This window comes from Cherax quadricarinatus, chromosome 28 (assembly GCF_038502225.1).
Source record: "Cherax quadricarinatus isolate ZL_2023a chromosome 28, ASM3850222v1, whole genome shotgun sequence".
Lineage (NCBI taxonomy): Eukaryota > Metazoa > Arthropoda > Malacostraca > Decapoda > Parastacidae > Cherax > Cherax quadricarinatus.
This window is the reverse complement of record NC_091319.1, coordinates 22,141,501-22,160,808: the sequence shown is the minus strand read 5'-3', so window position 1 is coordinate 22,160,808 and position 19,308 is coordinate 22,141,501. Positions and strand designations below refer to the sequence as shown.

At 41.9% G+C, this 19,308-nt stretch overlaps 1 protein-coding gene across 8 annotated transcripts in view; it reads left to right on the top strand.

Moving 5' to 3' along the window:
- LOC128693175 (gamma-tubulin complex component 6) overlaps positions 1-19,308 on the top strand; it is a 464,079-nt gene that overhangs the window by 154,188 nt on the left and 290,583 nt on the right. The window contains exon 1 of one of the 8 annotated variants that reach the window (XM_070089459.1): positions 8,527-8,653. The exons of 6 other annotated variants lie outside the window; for them this stretch is intronic. The gene's annotated coding sequence lies outside the window, so the exon portion shown is untranslated. Of the gene's footprint in view, positions 1-8,526; positions 8,654-8,694; positions 8,829-19,308 lie in introns of those variants that run through there. One more of the 8 variants, XM_070089458.1, reaches the window with a different exon arrangement.

The following is a 19,308-nucleotide window of genomic DNA, read 5'->3' as shown; positions in this document are numbered from 1 at the left end:
CGCTGTCACCACAGCCCACTATCACCACCGCCCGCTATCACCACAGCCCATTATCACCACCGCCCGCTGTCACCACAGCCCACTGTCACCACCACCCGCTGTCACCACAGTCCACTGTCACCACAGTCCACTGTCACCATAGTCCACTCTCACCACCGCCCGCTGTTACCACAGCCCACTGTCACCACAGTCCACTGTCACCACAGCCCACTATCACCACCGCCCGCTGTCGCCACAGCCCACTATCACCACCGCCCGCTGTCACCACCGCCCGCTGTCACCATAGCCCACTGTCACCACCGCCCGCTGTTACCACAGCCCACTCACCACAGCCCGCTGTCACCACCGGCCGCTGTCACCACCGCCTGCTGTCACCACCGCCCGGTCTTACCACAGCCCACTCACCACCGCCCGCTGTCACCACAGCCCACTATCACCACCGCCCGCTGTCACCAAAGCCCACTGTCACCACAGTCCACTGTCACCACAGTCCACTGTCACCACAGCCCGCTGTCACCACCGCCCGCTGTCACCACAGCCCGCTATCACCACCGCCCGCTGTCACCACAGCCCACTGTCACCACAATCCACTGTCACCACTGCCCACTGTCACCACAATCCACTGTCACCACTGCCCGCTGTCACCACAGCCCACTATCACCACTGCCCGCTGTCACCACAGCCCACTGTCACCACCGCCCGCTGTCACCACAGCCCACTCTCACCACGGCCCGCTGTCACCACAGCCCACTCTCACCACCGCCCACTCTCACCACCGCCCGCTGTCACCACAGCCCACTCACCACAGCCCACTGTCACCACAGTAAACTCTCACCACAGTCCACTGTCACCACAGTCCACTGTCACCACAGCCCACTCTCACCACCGCCCGCTGTCACCACAGCCCACTGTCACCACAGCCCACTCTCACCACCACAGCCCACTGTCACCACAGCCCACTGTCACCACAGCCCACTCACCACAGTCCACTGTCACCACTGCCCGCTGTCACCACAGCCCACTGTCACCACAGCCCACTGTCACCACAGCCCACTCACCACAGTCCACTGTCACCACTGCCCGCTGTCACCACAGCCCACTGTCACCACCCGCTGTCACCACCGCCCGCCCACCCATCTTTATTCTTAATAATAATAGTTCATATAGCGGGAGACGAGAATACCAACAAGTGTTTGTCATCAGAAGGTTGGTTAATGTGGGGATTCCATACCTGCCCCAGCCTCACCTCACTTTAATGTAGGTCAAGAATCTCTCTCTCTCTCTCTCTCTCTCTCTCTCTCTCTCTCTCTCTCTCTCTCTCTCTCTCTCTCTCTCTCTCTCTCGCTCGCTCGCTCGCTCGCTCGCTCGCTCTCTTGCTCTCTCCCTCTCTTGCTTGCTCTCTCTTGCTCTCTCACACGCACACGCGCCCGCACTGCACAATCATTTCACCCTTAGAGTAGGAAGATCATATGTATCTTTAGGAAGATCACTTCACCTAAATTTAGAGTAGTAATATCACTTCACCTACAGGGTAGAAAGATCAGGAAGATCACCTCAACTTTAGAATAGTAAGATAGCCTCACCTTCACTGCGGAAGATCGTACCTGTCACAACTATTGGTATATTATGATGAAATAGTTGAGATTTGAGAACCAAACGAAAACGAAGATGGGATCTACGCGGATTTTGAAAAGGCATGGGGTGGTTGAATGAGTGCAATATGTATAACAGGAAAAGTAAAGATACATATTCAGATTTCTAACAAATCGCAGAGAGTGGTAGGAAACAAATTGTCAGTGTCAGCAAGGTAAAGCGTTCAGTACCCCAAGGCACGGGCCCACCACCTCCACTGTTTCTCATAATCATATCACGTAAAAACAATACAGCTTAGTATCATTCCTTGCGGAATTACCAAAATAAGTATGAAAGTTGCCTCAGCAGAAGACGCAGAAAACTTATAGATAGCAACATGTTGATTTCATTTACGTTAAATAGTATCTGTGGAGAAGTATTTTAAGGCTTGTTTAAAACAAAATTATTGTTGACACACCATGGCAATACTTATGGTGTATTGTAGTAGTATAATCTTATCTCAGAATATATTACAATATACTAACATACATCACAATGACCCTCACGATTTTAACATTTAACATAATAGTAATTTACATTTCCTCACGTATTTTGGGCTTCAGTAAGATGTGATGTTTAAGAGTATATTAGCAAATTGAATATATATAAGTATTTTACATGTATCATATCCGTCTTTGCTTTTCCGATGCAGAGGGAACATTGGAAGTGCTTGAAGCCTTCCCTGTAATCTGGTTGCTTTATTGATTGTGTGCGTAGGGGCGGCAGTGCTTGCCAAGTATAGGACAACTATTAAGTTAATTAAAGGGAGGGATCCCAAGAAGAGAAGTGAGCAGTAACACCATGTCTAAAGCAATCAGTATGAATTTCTGGCTGGATAAGTACTGCAGTGAAGTAGCAAGACCATTCGTTAAACACAGAGTAGTAATGTCGACTAGTAAGGTTAAAAAGACAAAAAGACTGTTTGGCTCGGGGTTGAGTTTTGTTTGAATTAAAGACAGAAACGCAGTGCTACTAAAGATTTGTTGTACCTGTGTCTTCACACCCCAAACCATTTAGTGACGGTTGGGACAAATGCTACAGCAGACGTGGCACGTAGACGTGGACTGCGGCGATGTATCTTGCAAGGACGGGCGGCAGCATTAACCAGCTCAGTTGAGTGGGGTCACTGCTGCATTACATTGATATTTACAATGATACAAGTTAGAAATATTGGTGTGTAGGGGAAGAGAAACTAATGGGAAACTGTATATACTAAAAAATAAGAATGATCACAATAAAATATAATACTAAAAAATAAATACTAAAATAACGAAATACTAAAAATATCGAAAGCAGTGGATGGATTTTGTGTACGAGAGTGGGGGGGGGGGGATGAAGGAGGAAAAAACAAAAGGTTTTTCTGCAGTTTCTTGAAGGACTTCAAAAAGGTAATCTTAAGTGTGTGCTTGCAAGAAAGACTCCCCCGATAATGTGAGATTGCTTTGGGGCTCAATTTTAAAACCTAGGCAAGAAAATGTTATGGAGGAATTTTTATTTTCGAACTGAGTGGAGCATTATGGGAAGTGTAGTGTGTTGAGACCTCTCAGAGGTAGACCAGCACTGCTTTCTAAAATAATTTGTGACTAAACCGATAGCTAGGAGTCACCTTGGCCAGATACTGACAACCCAGGAATTCTGATCAACTCACCGATGAAATGGAAGAAAGTGATGAATCATTTTTGATTCAGTATTTCAACACAAATTTTGAACATTAAAATGGTATAAAATACCGACAGGTTGTTAGGTAAGACACATATGCAACAGTTAGGTATCTTTATTATGAAACGTTTCGCCTACACAGTAGGCTTCTTCAGTCGAGTACAGAAAAGTTGATAGAAGCAGAAGATACTTGAAGACGATGTAATCAGTCCATCACCCTTAAAGTTTTGAGGTGGTCAGTCCCTCAGTCTGGAGAAGAGCATTGTTCCATAGTATGAAACAATATGGAGATGAAGTGACAGGATGGAGCTTTATATAGAGGGACCTGACCTCTCAACATCTGAGTTCTTACCTCTTCTAGTGACCTACGACTCACCTCTTGGCCCTATATAAAGCTCCATCCTGTCACTTCATCTCCATATTGTTTCATACTATGGAACAATGCTCTTCTCCAGACTGAGGGACTGACCACCTCAAAACTTTAAGGGTGATGGACTGATTACATCGTCTTCAAGTATCTTCTGCTTCTATCAACTTTTCTGTACTCGACTGAAGAAGCCTACTGTGTAGGCGAAACGTTTCATAATAAAGATACCTAACTGTTGCATATGTGTCTTACCTAACAACACAAATTTTAATAATCCCTTCGAGAGAACGGGAGTGCTTTGAAACCCGTGAAAAGCTCTTGATCCAAGGAACTCTAGCTACCCTCATATTCTTTGGACCAAATTTAATTGCCTCCCTTTCCTCGGACGCTGTATGATCCAGTGCTGGTTTATTACTGCCCCATCTTTACCTTTGATGAGTTCCCAGAGTTTTTCTACTCCCGGAGCCCGGTCATAGGCCAGGCTCCAGGAGCTGAACAAATTATTTGAAAAGTCTCACCACTCGCATTATTTCCCTTAAATGTAATAATATAAGAGCAATAATGCCGTCAAGGTTCCAGGTTAGGTTAGGTAAGGGTTGTCAGGAAACAGGACAAGTGTTTCCTGACGCGGGTCTTAGTTATATGATGACCCACCACTGGAGCTTTTGGTCATCTGACCGAGGCCTTCCGCTGACTTACCGGTCCACCCCTTTAAAAACTGTTATTTTCGTACGTTCGGGTTATTTACGCAGTTTAGAATTATAGTGATGGAGACTTAACGACTAGTAACCCAGTTGATTGTCGCTTTAACATTTCTCTTATCATTTTATCCTTTTTTTATCGGAGGGGGGGGGGGAGAGGGAGGGCTTGATGTAATCAAAGTGATTCCATACACCACTGTTTCTATCCTGAGGGACAGTCACAAGAGCAAGTTGTAATTCTGAGAGGAACACGTGAAATTCACTTGATATGGTGGCGGTACTTTGCTTATATATTGCTGATTATTATAATCATGGGGAGTGCTAAACCCGTAGGATTATATAGCGCATGGGGGGATTGAAGGTATTCAGGCTCAGTTCAGGGAATTGGAGCACAGATCCAATTCCCTAGATCAAGAGCCCCTCCTCAGCATCAAGGAACCTCCCTTGAGGGGTTATATATTGTTGAAAACTCTTGATCTGCACCCTCAGAGTAGCAAACAGTACACAAATAACCCGCACTTAGGAGAGAGGAAGCTTATGACGACATTTCGGCCCGACTTGGACCATTTACAAGTGTGACATGGCTTGTAAATGGTCCAAGTCGAACCGAAACGTCGTCGTAAGTAGCAAGACCATTCGTTAAACACACAGAGTAGTAATGTCGACAAGTAAGGTTAACAAGACAAAAAGACTGTGTTTGGCTCGGGGTTGAGTTTTGTTTGAATTAAAGACAAACGCAGTGCTACTAAAGATTTGTTGTACCTGTGTCTTCACACCCCAAACCATTCAGTGACGGTTGGGACAAATGCTACAGCAGACGTGGCACGTAGACGTGGACTGCGGCGATGTATCTTGCAAGGACGGGCGGCAGCATTAGCCAGCTCAGTTGAGTGGGGTCACTGCTGCATTACATTGATATTTATAATGATACAAGATAGAAATATTGGTGTGTAGGGGAAGAGAAACTAATGGGAACTGTATATACTTCTCGTCCCTATGTGCGGGTTATTTGTGTATTGTTCCAGTCACGGTATTGTGCCTTTTTGTTATTTAGTAAACAGGAGGTTTGAAAACAGGAGGAAGAGGAGGAGTAAAGAACAGGTGAAAACAAAACTTAAAGTACCGGTGGGCACCTTTAAGAGGCACGTAAGTTCCTCCGTCTTCTAATAACATGTTCATTTTTCCACTATAATCTACCTTGTCCATAATTACTATCGCATTTGCTTTGTCTGTTTCGTAAGGTGAAGTCCAGGATCTTTCCTTAATTCATTGTATAACTTAACAAATCTTGATGACATTTGTGTTGCAACAAGGTAGATCATAGTAATTAGTAGATTACAGTGGCAAAAGGTAGATTAGTAGATTATAGTGGAAAATGAAGATGTTATTAGAAGACAGGGGTACTTACATGCCCTTTAAGGCTCCCAACCTTAGTTCCAGTCTCCAACATATTTTTACAAAAAGAAATCCACTAATTTCAAGATAATTTCTATTCACTCCAATGGTAACCAGGGAAGATAACAGTGCGATGACTACATTCATGGAAAAAGGGAAGGGCACTAAACCAGTAGGGATTATACCGCGCCTGGTAGGAAGTTAGGTTTGATCCAAGGTCAGGCTGTCATGTACGAAACCAGAGTTAGATCAATTTAAAGTTACGAACGATGATTCATGTGGCAGTCATGCAAAACATATATTGATGTAAATGGTTTAGAAAACCGACAAATGAAGGAAAGAGACACTTGTGCAACATTTGAGAATATTGTGGAAACGTTTCGCCATCCAGTGGCTTCTTCAATCCAATACAGAGAAGAGCGGTAGAAGAGGATGGGGTAATGAGTCCCTCAGCCTGCATTCGATGTCTTCAGTCCATCAGTCTTGAGAAAAGTACAGCATGTGTTGTTGTTGTTGTTAAAGATTCGCCGGTATTCTCCTGGCCCGGGCCCTTCCAAGTGGTGGCCCGGCACTGGCTCCTTGTCTAGGGAGTGTCTGAGACCTAAGTCTCCCATGGGAGGAGGCACAAGTACCCCCCTCATCTTGTGAGCTACAAACTCGGGCTCTGGCACCAACCCTGCCCTAGAAGGGCAGGGCATGGTGTCGATCGTGCTAGCGCTGTGCTCTCCTGTGTGGAGTGTCGTGTGTTGGTGTTCATTTTCATTCATGTTGATTCGCCGGTACTTCCGGCCCGGGTCTTCTCCAGATGGTGACCCAGCAGTGGCCCCCCGGGTGGGGGGTGACGATCATCTTCTTTCTTGGCCCTCCGGTTGGAGGGTGTCGTCGTCTTCTATCTTGCGCTGACTTCCCCGAAGAGAAGCACAGTCGGGCAGAGGCAGCAGTTACAGGGTCGATTGGAGCCACACCCCAGCTTTAGCGGACAGCAAAGTGCTGGGGAAACTTATCTTCATGGTGAATGGTCATAGATAGTCGTGCTAGAGGAGGGTACCGTCTTGAAGGTCCCCATTCTGAAGCATCCTGAAATTCCTCTTTGAGGTGTACTCGACTTCCACAAGGTGTTGGGTGTTGGCAGTGAGTAGTCTGGTCATGTCGGCAGTGGTGTATATAACAGTTTGGTCGTAGGTATATTTGACTGTTTCGTCCTGGAGGTGCTGATGGATTTCTGAAGACAGCATTCTGTTCTTATATTGCTTGGTTGTGTAGAAGTATACACCCTTCAGGTATCGGACTTGTTGTGGTGCAGCAGTGTCAGTGGCAGTGGCATCGTGAGGTGCATCCGCAGTTTCTTGTGTTTTTGCTTTCTTGGCTGGTGGCTGAACTGGTGAAGGCGAGATTTCAGACTGGTCAGTTGCTCTAGCAGTGGATGCAAGCGGTAGTGGACTCTTATTGGTGGGGTTTGCCGACGTCTCAGTGGTCTCTGATTGGTCCATCTCTGTGTCTAGTGGAGGTTGTGACAGCGGTGATGCTGGTAATATTTGCAGTAGATTTTAGGATCTCAGTGGAAGGTGGTGATGCAGGGAATGTGAGGCCAGGCATATGTACAGCATGTGCGCCGAGAAGTGGCTTATATACTGCAGATAGGCGAGTTGAAGCAGCAGAGGCAGAGTCACTGGCTGGCGGAAAGTTTTCACAGTAAAGATTCCTAACTGTTGCATAAGTGTCTTATTCATTAAAACGTATCTTATTCTTAAACTGCGCATAAACGTAATGTGGATTATCTTATCAAATACCTAGATCATATCCTGCACCAACTGTGGAAAATTCTTGCACTCGCATACCATTATATGTTATCAACCGACAGCGTCTAATTATTGAAGAGTTATTTCACTGGGTTAATTGGTTGTCTCACTGTACTGACTGGTGGTGGGCGAACAACAGAATGGGGCCAGGGTTCGAATTCTAGGCAAAGTAAGACGTCTCCCTGCACCTACTGCCCACTTTCATGCAGCAGTGAATAGAAACTTGGGTGTTAGTCGAGTGTTGACTTTTACTGGGAAACTGTTAAGTGCTAATAATGAAGCCGGGAGCACCACGAGTGTAGCTGCTCGTGCGACTACATGGTAGTTACATGATCGTGTTATCATTATTTTTTCCGGGTCTCCCGGGAGATTAGATATAACCTACTTAGTGTGCTTGATATGGAATTTTCCATTATCGCCTAAAATATCAACTTAGTAGTGTATTTAATCTCACTGTAAACAACACTGATAAACACATCTTACTGACAACATGTATATGAAATTCCCATCAAAACATGTCTATGTAGTCACAGCTGTTGATCAAGCGGAATTTTCTTAAAATAGATTTTTCCTTTTTTTTTTTTAACTACTTCATTATGTAGGCGATCTTGTTCAGTTGTTTGAAATGTTATCTAGTAGAAATACAGGTGAAACAGATGAGTAAATTGCAATTAAGGTAATATATCAACAAGTGCACAACACAATTGCTAAAAAAATAATAGATGTATGTCCTAAGCAACAAATATTTGTGCACTAATCAAGACATTTATTAAGGAGTTTTCGCCACTAGTGGCTTCTTCACCGTACACCAATAATTAGCCATAAAGAGGCTACATCTACATTTGATCCCTTTTCAGCAATAAACTGTAACAAACTGATAGTCTACATGTCTTTCATAATTCGGTCTCCTAAAGATCTTGTTTGTAGACTTACTCAGCACTGACATTTCATAATAGCCGGGTTGTGGTGCCTGTCGGACTGGTTGCAGCGAGCCACAACAACCTGACAGCTTAGGTAGTTAGAAACAATGTTGGGTCTGTAACTGAGCCAAGGAAACGATGATCCTTGGAACCATTTACACGTCATCTATATAGATGAAGGTAAATCACATACCACTAGCATGTGATGTGGTAAAGTGGTGGCCATGATTGGTGTCAACTACAAACATCCAGCAATACAAGGACTGTTATATGCTCAGACTGATGAAAGAAGCAGTGTATTCATGTCGCGCTGAGTTTATGCTGACACTAACATGGCCACCACACGCCTGCACAGGTAATGTATATTCAGCAGCAAGCGAGTAATCGTGACAAGCGAATTTAAAATACGTGTTTTGCAGGTAGTAAAACTAAAAATATTGGTGGTGCGTTAATATTTGTTATGTATCACTGAAGAGGTACCTTTACAGTGGTTGCCGCTTTTTTTCTGCAGTTTTTCGTTTATACTGTATGTTGCGTGAGTACTTCATGCATCCTATAATATAAACGAAAATTTCAACACTGGTGTACTGTAATTAGGGAAAGGGTTATGCAAAAACTGGCATGTGCTGGTGTCCTCTGATTAATGTTACATTAACCTTATACTGTTTTGGTTTCCCATCGCTTTCAAACTAAAAACAGTATTTGATTTCATCTTTGAACACCGGTGCATCCTACTTGGAGGAACGTAGGGATTGTTATTGGAGTGTGTGCTAATTTGTCAATTTTATTCTAAAACGGCATGATTTTTTTTCCCGTGAAACTTCCCGGCTATGCCTCATTTGAAGGATTTCAATTGTTAATAGCTGATGCATCTTATAAAAATGATATACTATAACTTTAGACTGTGTAGGCGCAAATTTGCCAAAATATTAATATAAAAAATTGGAATTATTGAATGCTATGGATAACTGAAGAATGCCTCTTCTGGTCTGTTTTAAACTTTTATCACTAATGTGTTTTTCTCAACGGAAAGTTTACGTTATTATTCACTGCGTAAGTCGTAATTTGACATTTTTATGAAGCAGATTTTGATATTGATTTTTATTCAGTAAGCGGAGAATGCTTCTTCTGATCAGATTCAAACCTTTAATGCTGATGCATTCTATGCACTGACTAATACCCTATATGTTTAGGCTGTGTAAGTGCAAATTTGCCAGTATTCTAACAGTAAGTTGAACAGACCTTAGAAACATTTCAAATTTACACCATGTAAATTTTTATAAAATTACCTTTAAACTATTTTGGGGATATTTTTTATTTAAAACCTATAAATATATATTAAGCTGAATTAACAATATTTTTCTACAAAGCTATATAGTCTGCTATGTGTCCTGTCATAGGAGAATAACTTGTGAGCTCCGTTAACATCAGTTAGTCTCCGTGATATAAAGGGGAAAATAACCCCTACTCAAAACCAGCCTCAAATACTAGTTTTGTTGTTATTGTTGTTGCATAACTCTACGTGAATCTCCCTCCAAGTATCGCCCAGTGATTATCTAATTCTAATAAACAAACTTTATTTCTATAAAGTGGAACACAGTATTATACAATTAGGACTGACATATGTAAACTATGCAAGTCACTGCTGTACTCAACTATTTACACTCAGTTGTATGTGGTTGCAAGGGTCAAGTCACGGCTCCTAGCCCCGCCTCTTCGCTGGTTACTAGGTTCATTTCTGGCTTCAAGAGTCTTATCGTACCTCCTCTTGAAGCTGTGTATGGATCCCACCTCTATGACTTTACTCTCCAGATTCTTCTTGACAACTCTGAGGCTGAAGAAATACTTCCGATATCCTTATGACTCTTCTGAGTTTTCATATTCAACTGTTCCCTCGTTTCTATTTCCAATCTCTGAAAAATTCTATCCCTGTTCACCTTGTCAGTTCCTCTCAGTATTTTGTATGTCGTTATCATATTCCTCTAGTTTTTTTGTCCTCCATTGTCATCAGGATCAGTGCCCTTAACCTCTCCTCATAGGACATACCCCCTTTAGCTCTGGTACTAGGCTTGTTGCAAACCTCTGCACTTTTTCTAATTTCTTGATATGCTTGACCTGTATTGGATCCATACTGGTGCTGCATACTCCAATATGGGCCTGACGTAAACATTTGCTGCAACCGTTATTTGGTTGATGTGTGCCTCAGGGGATATACTTGCTATGATACTCACCCTAAGGTCCTCCTTCTTGAGTGAGGTTTGCAGCCTTGGCCCCCCGAGCCTGTATTCCGTCTACGGTCTTCTTTGTCTTTCTCCAAGCTTCATAACTTTGCACTTGGTGGGGTTAAAATCCAAGAGCCATTTGTCGGACCAGGTCCTCGTCCACTTGTATTCTCCTCATTAGTTTCACGTCATCTGCACAAAGGGATACCTCTGACAGAAGGCATTTTGTCATGTCATTCATGTATATAATAAACAGCACCAACCCTAGGACTGATTCTTATGGAACCCCATTCGTCACATGCATCCATTACGACTCATATACTACATATATTATTAGTATTCGACTGGGTTCAGCTCTAGTTTCATTTTATTATACTCACACGTATACATTTACTATCTTAATAGAATAGCATTCAGGAGTCTGAATAAGAACTTGTTTCCAGGAACTTATATACGACATAATTTTAAGTCGGCCACTGAATACCTGGCCCCAGCAAGAGGCACCCACCTGGTCAAGCACATAAAAAATGGAGAAAGTTCAAAGGCTTGCAACTAAGAAAAATATAAACACACATGCAGTATAATGTGATTCTTTATTGACAGCGTTTCGCCCACACAGTGGGCTTTTTCAAGTCACAAACAGATCTACCTGGGGTGGAAGGTACGCGAGTATTTATAGTCAGGTTCAGAATGCTGAGGTCAGGTGGAGAATGCTGCATCTGATGATGTACCGAGTGGGGTTATAGAGTCTAAAATCTTGGGTAGCTTGGAAGGGAGATTGGATAAGTTTGTGAGCAGACCTTCTGCAGTGTTCTTCCATTCCTATGCTCTTATGTGGGATAGCGATGAAGAAGTTTCTTCGCATTCTCCACCTGACCTCAGCATTCTGAACCTGACTATAAATACTCGCGTACCTTCCACCCCAGGTAGATCTGCTTGTGACTTGAAAAAGCCCACTGGGTGGGCAAAACGTTGCCAATAAAGGATCACATTATACTGCATATGTGTTTATATTTCCATTGTGTCGGTATTTTATACCATTTATTTCCAGCTTGCAACTAAGCTAGTATCAGAAAAGAGAAAAATGCACTATGTGTAGAGTTTGAAAAACACTGAACCTGACCACCTTGGCAAAGAGGGACACGGGGAGACATGATTACATCACACAAAATCTTAAAGGAAATTAATAGGGCAGATAAGGACATCGTTTGAATTAAGATGACAAGGTTACAGCTGAAAGTTGAATACAGATGAGTCACAGGAACATAAGGAAGTATTTTCTTTAGGCTCAGGATGGTTAAAAAGTGGTAAGATTTCTATGAGCCAGTTGTGGAGGGAAACTCCGTACACAACTTCCAAAGTAGATATGGTATGATCCACAAGGCCAAAGTTAGTTATGTCGATCAAAGTGGTGTACGAGGAGCTGAGTTTCGACCCCCCTCCACCCCATACACACACAAAATGGGTAAGTACACACTTGAATATTCATACACATATATGCATGTATACAACGGCTGAAGCGGTAGAGCGTTGGACTATCAAGTTACGAATCGTGGTTCAAACCCTTTGGAAATAAGTCACTCTGACTTTTTTGGGTTGTCCTAGGTTCTCTACGCATATGCTGCTATGTATGATAATCTATGTAACTGTATTTGTGTATACCTAATTAAACTTACTTACTAGTCCAGCCTTCTGTTTAAAAACAAACAAACACACACACACACACACACACACACACACACACACACACACACACACACACACACACACACACACACACACACACACACACACACACACACACACACACACACACACACACACACACACACACACACACACACACACACACACACACACACACACACATAGGCCAAATGTCTTATCGACAAGTGCCTTTGACAAAATGGTAACTAACACACACACATATTACCGACTACTTACTATTCAGCAGAACTCGGGTATTAGTTTACATTTTACAATACAAACGCCCTATGCAGGGGCTTAGCCAGGTTCTGAAGTTAGGGAGAGCGAGCACATAAAAATAGACACTATGACACGTACCAAATAATTTTAAATTTATTATGCATTTTTATTTTGTATTTAAAATCAAAATGCAAGGAAGATACAGTTTTAATGAAATGCATTCATGTATGTAAAACTACAATGTAATACTGTCTATAAAATGTATTTTTTTGTGAATGTTTTTGGGTTTCTGGAACTGATTAATTGTATTTCCATTATTTCTTATGGGAAATATAGCTTCGCCTTTCAAACTTTTTGAATTTAGAGCTAGCTCCTGGAACTGATTAAGTTCAAAATTTGAGGTTCCACTGTACTTCCCATTTCCAGGACTCAAGTCTGGCTATATACAAATAACCGGTTTCCCTGAATCCCTTCACTAAATATTACCCTGCTCACACTCCAACAGCTCGTCAGATTCCAAAAAAAATCATTTATATATAGTAAATATAGGTCCTTCATTTTTATAGCTGTCTGTATAAGGTCTTTCTTACTGAAAGTGCATAAAATCTGAGCAAGGCTGGTGTTTGCAACCTGGTTTGACTACATTACAACATGATTTGTCAAGGGATCAATAATCATCAGCAACTGATGTTGTGTCACTGGAAGGACTGTTGCCAAGCAAGAGGTTTGACTGTCAGTTGGTAGGAAATTTTGTGTTGTTTATTTCAACATCGGCTAGTTGTTGATGTTGTAGTTGATACTTGAGGAAAGTAGTTAAAGAACTCTGCTTAATTATTATTTTCTGCCTTTATGGTAATTATCTTTTCATTGAGAATTGCATTTTTTTCAGTTAGAGTAAGTTGATTATTATTATTGTTGGTGGTGGTTTTGGAGATTGATGCCACAAACATTTTTTAATCTAAGATGGGATAACATGGTGGCACGCTAGGTCGAGGTGTTTGACATTGTTAGCTGGCAGAGATTTTCATTAGATGGTCTAGTTAAGGAGGTTTTAAGCCTTTCACTGTCGGACTCCCAGAAATTAAGCGTTGACAATGTCAGGGATTAAAAATTCTTTTGAAATGAAAGAAATTTTTTTTTGAAGTCAGTTACATCAGAATAGGAATTTTATGAAAAAACTTAGGTAATTACTCATGCACAAAGTTGGTGGTCTGGGCGTAATTTACCCAACGGTGATTTTGCCCAGTTTGAGACCTATTTTAAGCCAATCCCATTGTTCAAGTTGTCCAAATTCTTAACTATTTCGCTAGTATGCCTTCTGTTCTGTCAGTTACTTGAAAAGGCATTTTCCTGCATTTATCAGAACTACCCTTTTAAATACAGTGGTATCTTCAGTTTCGAACAGCTCCCAACTCGAACAATTACATAAGTGTATTTTTGTAAGTTTTTTTTTTTTTTTATTATTATCACACTGGCCGATTCCCACCAACGCAGGGTGGCCCGAAAAAGAAAAACTTTCACCATCATTCACTCCATCACTGTCTTGCCAGAAGGGTGCTTTACACTACAGTTTTTAAACTGCAACATTAACACCCCTCCTTCAGAGTGCAGGCACTGTACTTCCCATCTCCAGGACTCAAGTCCGGCCTGCCGGTTTCCCTGAACCCCTTCATAAATGTTACTTTGCTCACACTCCAACAGCACGTCAAGTATTAAAAACCATTTGTCTCCATTCACTCCTATCAAACACGCTCACACATGCCTGCTGGAAGTCCAAGCCCCTCGCACACAAAACCTCCTTTACCCCCTCCCTCCAACCTTTCCTAGGCCGACCCCTACTCCGCCTTCCTTCCACTACAGACTGATACACTCTTGAAGTTATTCTGTTTCGCTCCATTCTCTCCACATGTCCGAACCACCTCAACAACCCTTCCTCAGCCCTCTGGACAACAGTTTTGGTAATCTTGCACCTCCTCCTAACTTCCAAACTACGAATTCTCTGCATTATATTCACACCACACATTGTTCTCAGACATGACATCTCCACTGCCTCCAGCCTTCTCCTCGCTGCAACGTTCATCACCCATGCTTCACACCCATATAAGAGCGTTGGTAAAACTATACTCTCATACATTCCCCTCTTTGCCTCCAAGGACAAAGTTCTTTGTCTCCACAGACTCCTAAGTGCACCACTCACCCTTTTCCCCTCATCAATTCTATGATTCACCTCATCTTTCATAGACCCATCTGCTGACACGTCCACTCCCAAATATCTGAATACATTCACCTCCTCCATACTCTCTCCCTCCAATCTGATATCCAATCTTTCATCACCTAATCTTTTTGTTATCCTCATAACCTTACTCTTTCCTGTATTCACTTTCAATTTTCTTCTTTTGCACACCCTACCAAATTCATCCACCAATCTCTGCAACTTCTCTTCAGAATCTCCCAAGAGCACAGTGTCATCAGCAAAGAGCAACTGTGACAACTCCCACTTTGTGTGATTCTTTATCTTTTAACTCTACGCCTCTTGCCAAGACCCTCGCATTTACTTCTCTTACAACCCCATCTATAAATATATTAAACAACCACGGTGACATCACACATCCTTGTCTAAGGCCTACTTTTACTGGGAAATAATTTCCCTCTTTCCTACATACTCTAACTTGAGCCTCACTATCCTCGTAAAAACTCTTCACTGCTTTCAGTAACCTACCTCCTACACCATACACCTGCAACATCTGCCACATTGCCCCCCTATCCACCCTGTCATACGCCTTTTCCAAATCCATAAATGCCACAAAGACCTCTTTAGCCTTATCTAAATACTGTTCACTTACATGTTTCACTGTAAACACCTGGTCCACACACCCCCTACCTTTCCTAAAGCCTCCTTGTTCATCTGCTATCCTATTCTCCGTCTTTCTCTTAATTCTTTCAATAATAACTCTACCATACACTTTGCCAGGTATACTCAACAGACTTATCCCCCTATAATTTTTGCACTCTCTTTTATCCCCTTTGCCTTTATACAAAGGAACTATGCATGCTCTCTGCCAATCCCTAGGTACCTTACCCTCTTCCATACATTTATTAAATAATTGCACCAACCACTCCAAAACTATATCCCCACCTGCTTTTAACATTTCTATCTTTATCCCATCAATCCCGGCTGCCTTACCCCCTTTCATTTTACCTACTGCCTCACGAACTTCCCCCACACTCACAACTGGCTCTTCCTCACTCCTACAAGATGTTGTTCCTCCTTGCCCTATACACGAAATCACAGCTTCCCTATCTTCATCAACATTTAACAATTCCTCAAAATATTCCCTCCATCTTCCCAATACCTCTAACTCTCCATTTAATAACTCTCCTCTCCTATTTTTAACTGACAAATCCATTTGTTCTCTAGGCTTTCTTAACTTGTTAATCTCACTCCAAAACTTTTTCTTATTTTCAACAAAATTTGTTGATAACATCTCACCCACTCTCTCATTTGCTCTCTTTTTACATTGCTTCACCACTCTCTTAACCTCTCTCTTTTTCTCCATATACTCTTCCCTCCTTGCATCACTTCTACTTTGTAAAAACTTCTCATATGCTAACTTTTTCTCCCTTACTACTCTCTTCACATCATCATTCCACCAATCGCTCCTCTTCCCTCCCGCACCCACTTTCCTGTAACCACAAACTTCTGCTGAACACTCTAACACTACATTTTTAAACCTACCCCATACCTCTTCGAACCCATTGCATATGCTCTCATTAGCCCATCTATCCTCCAATAGCTGTTTATATCTTACCCTAACTGCCTCCACTTTTAGTTTATAAACCTTCACCTCTCTCTTCCCTGATGCTTCTATTTATTTATTTATTTATTTATTAATTTAAGCATACAAACAGAGGTACAAAAAATACAGGTAAGAGCAGCATGCCAAAGCCACTTATATGCATAGCATTACGGGCTGGCTTAAAATTAACTTAAGATTAACTAAGCAATGATGAAATCAGTGATAAAACATTATTGTAAACAGATAACTATAAAGCACAAATGAGTATTACAAAGACAGGTCATATGGTTGCTTGCATTGCTGTACATTCAGTCGAATGGAGTATTCTGTTAGGTAGTGTATTTAAAAAAATAATAAAGTTAGATTGGGTCCTAGGTTTAACATTTGTGTGATATAATTGTGAGTAACATATACGATATACAATTTATAAGGTTCAGTTATTCAGTATTTATTTGGTTTTGAGTGAGTAAGTGATCTTTGAGAAGAGACTTGAATTTATAAACAGGTAGTGTTTCTTTTATATTTTCAGGTAATGAATTCCAGATTTTAGGGCCTTTTATGTGCATTGAGTTTTTGCATAGCGTGAGATGGACACGAACATCAAAGAGTGATCTGTGCCTTGTGTTATGGTTATGTGTTCTGTTGAGGTTGGCAAGGAGATGTTTGAGGGGAGGGTTAATATCAGAGTTAAGTGTTCTATGTATGTGCAATAATAAGTATGGATGTTTTGTATGGTGAGTAGGTTGAGTGTTTTGAATATTGGTGGAGTGTGTTGCCTGTAGTGAGAATTTGTGGCCCAGTGGCCTGGTGGCTAAAGCTCCCGCTTCACACACAGAGGGCCTGGGTTCGATTCCCGGCGGGTGGAAACATTTCGACACGTTTCCTTACACCTGTTGTCCTGTTCACCTAGCAGCAAATAGGTACCTGGGTGTTAGTCGACTGGTGTGGGTCGCATCCTGGGGGACAAGATTAAGGACCCCAATGGAAATAAGTTACAGTCCTCGATGACGCACTGACTTTCTTGGGTTATCCTGGGTGGCTAACCCTCCGGGGTTAAAAATCCGAACGAAATCTTATCTTATCTCTTATCTTCTAACTGCAGCCTTTTGTTGGGTAATTAGTGGTCTGAGATGGTTAATTGTTGTTGAGCCCCATGCACAAATTCCATAGGTGAGATAGGGGTAAATAAGAGAGTGATAAAGGGCCAGGAGGGCTGACTGTGGAACATAGTACCGTATCTTTGATAGTATGCCTACAGTCTTGGAGATTTTCTTAGAAATTTGTTGTATATGTGTATGAAATTTGAGTCTATTATCGAGGTGGATTCCTTGGAATTTTCCCTCTGTTAGCTTTGTGATAGGTGATCTGTTTATTGTTATGTTAAGAGCTACATCTGTAGCTCTGTTACCAAACTGAATGAAGTAGGTTTTGTCAATGTTTAGTGTAAGTTTGTTAGTCCTCATCCAGGTAGATATTTTCTGTAATTCGGTGTTTACAGTATTGGCTAGCGTGACTGGGCTCGGGTGAGAGAAGACGTATGTAGTGTCATCTGCAAAAAGTGTGGGTTTGAGTAATTGCGAAGCATTTGGTAGGTCATTTATGTATAGGAGAAAGAGAAGAGGGCCAAGGACACTTCCCTGTGGGACACCAACTGTAATTGGTTGTGCGGAAGAGCTTGCCCCATTTGCGTACACATATTGGCTTCTGTTGCTGAGGTAAGACTTGAGGTAGTTGAGGGAGTGCCCTCTAATACCATAGTGTGACAATTTTACGTGGAGCAAGTCATGGTCAACTGTATCCAAAGGTTTACGTAAGTCAATGAAGATCCCCAGTGGGACTTCTTTTTTCTCTATTGCAGTGTATATATGTTCTAGCATGTGTATAATAGCATCATTAGTATTTTTATTAGGCCTGAATCCAAATTGGCAGGGGTTGAGAATGTTTTGGGAGATGAGGTAGGAGTAGATTCGTTTATGAATTAATTTTTCGAAGATTTTTGAGAGAGGGTGTAAATTGGATATTGGCCTATAGTTATTCAACTCTGTTTGGTCTCCTCCTTTATGGATCGGGGTGACCCTTGCTATTTTGAGAACTATAGGGAAGGTGGAGGATTCAATGGATTTGTTAAAGAGTGTTGCAATGATTGGTGATAGTACTTGTGATGCTTTTTTGTATATAAAGGGTGGTAAGGTATTTAAATCTCCTGCCTTGTTTTTCAGTGCGTTGATAATAAGGGAGACTTCGTATGGGTTAGTCGGAGCTAGGAACAGTGTGTTCGGGTAGTTGCCAGTGAGGTAGTCATTTGGTGGGGTATCTGAGCTTGGGATTTTATTGGCAAGGTTTTGACCTATAGTGGAGAAGAAATCATTGAGTCTGTTTGCTGTTTCTGTTGGTGGGAGTTGGGGTTCATCTGATTTTGCTAATTTTATTTCGTTATGTCGTGATATCTTTTTTGTTCCCAGAATTTCTGATAGGGTCTTCCAGGTCTTTTTTATATCACCTCGTAAGTTGGATAATCTGTTCTCATAATACAATTTTTTTGCCCTTCTTATCAGGCTGGTTAGGTTAGTATTCTCCTTGTATCCCATCTACCTTTTACTCTCAGTGTAGCTACAACTAGAAAATGATCTGATATATCTGTGGCCCCTCTATAAACATGTACATCCTGAAGTCTACTCAACAGTCTTTTATCTACCAATACATAATCCAACAAACTACTGTCATTTCGCCCTACATCATATCTTGTATACTTATTTATCCTCTTTTTCTTAAAATATGTATTACCTATAACTAAACCCCTTTCTATACAAAGTTCAATCAAAGGGCTCTCATTATCATTTACACCTGGCACCCCAAACTTACCTACCACACCCTCTCTAAAAGTTTCTCC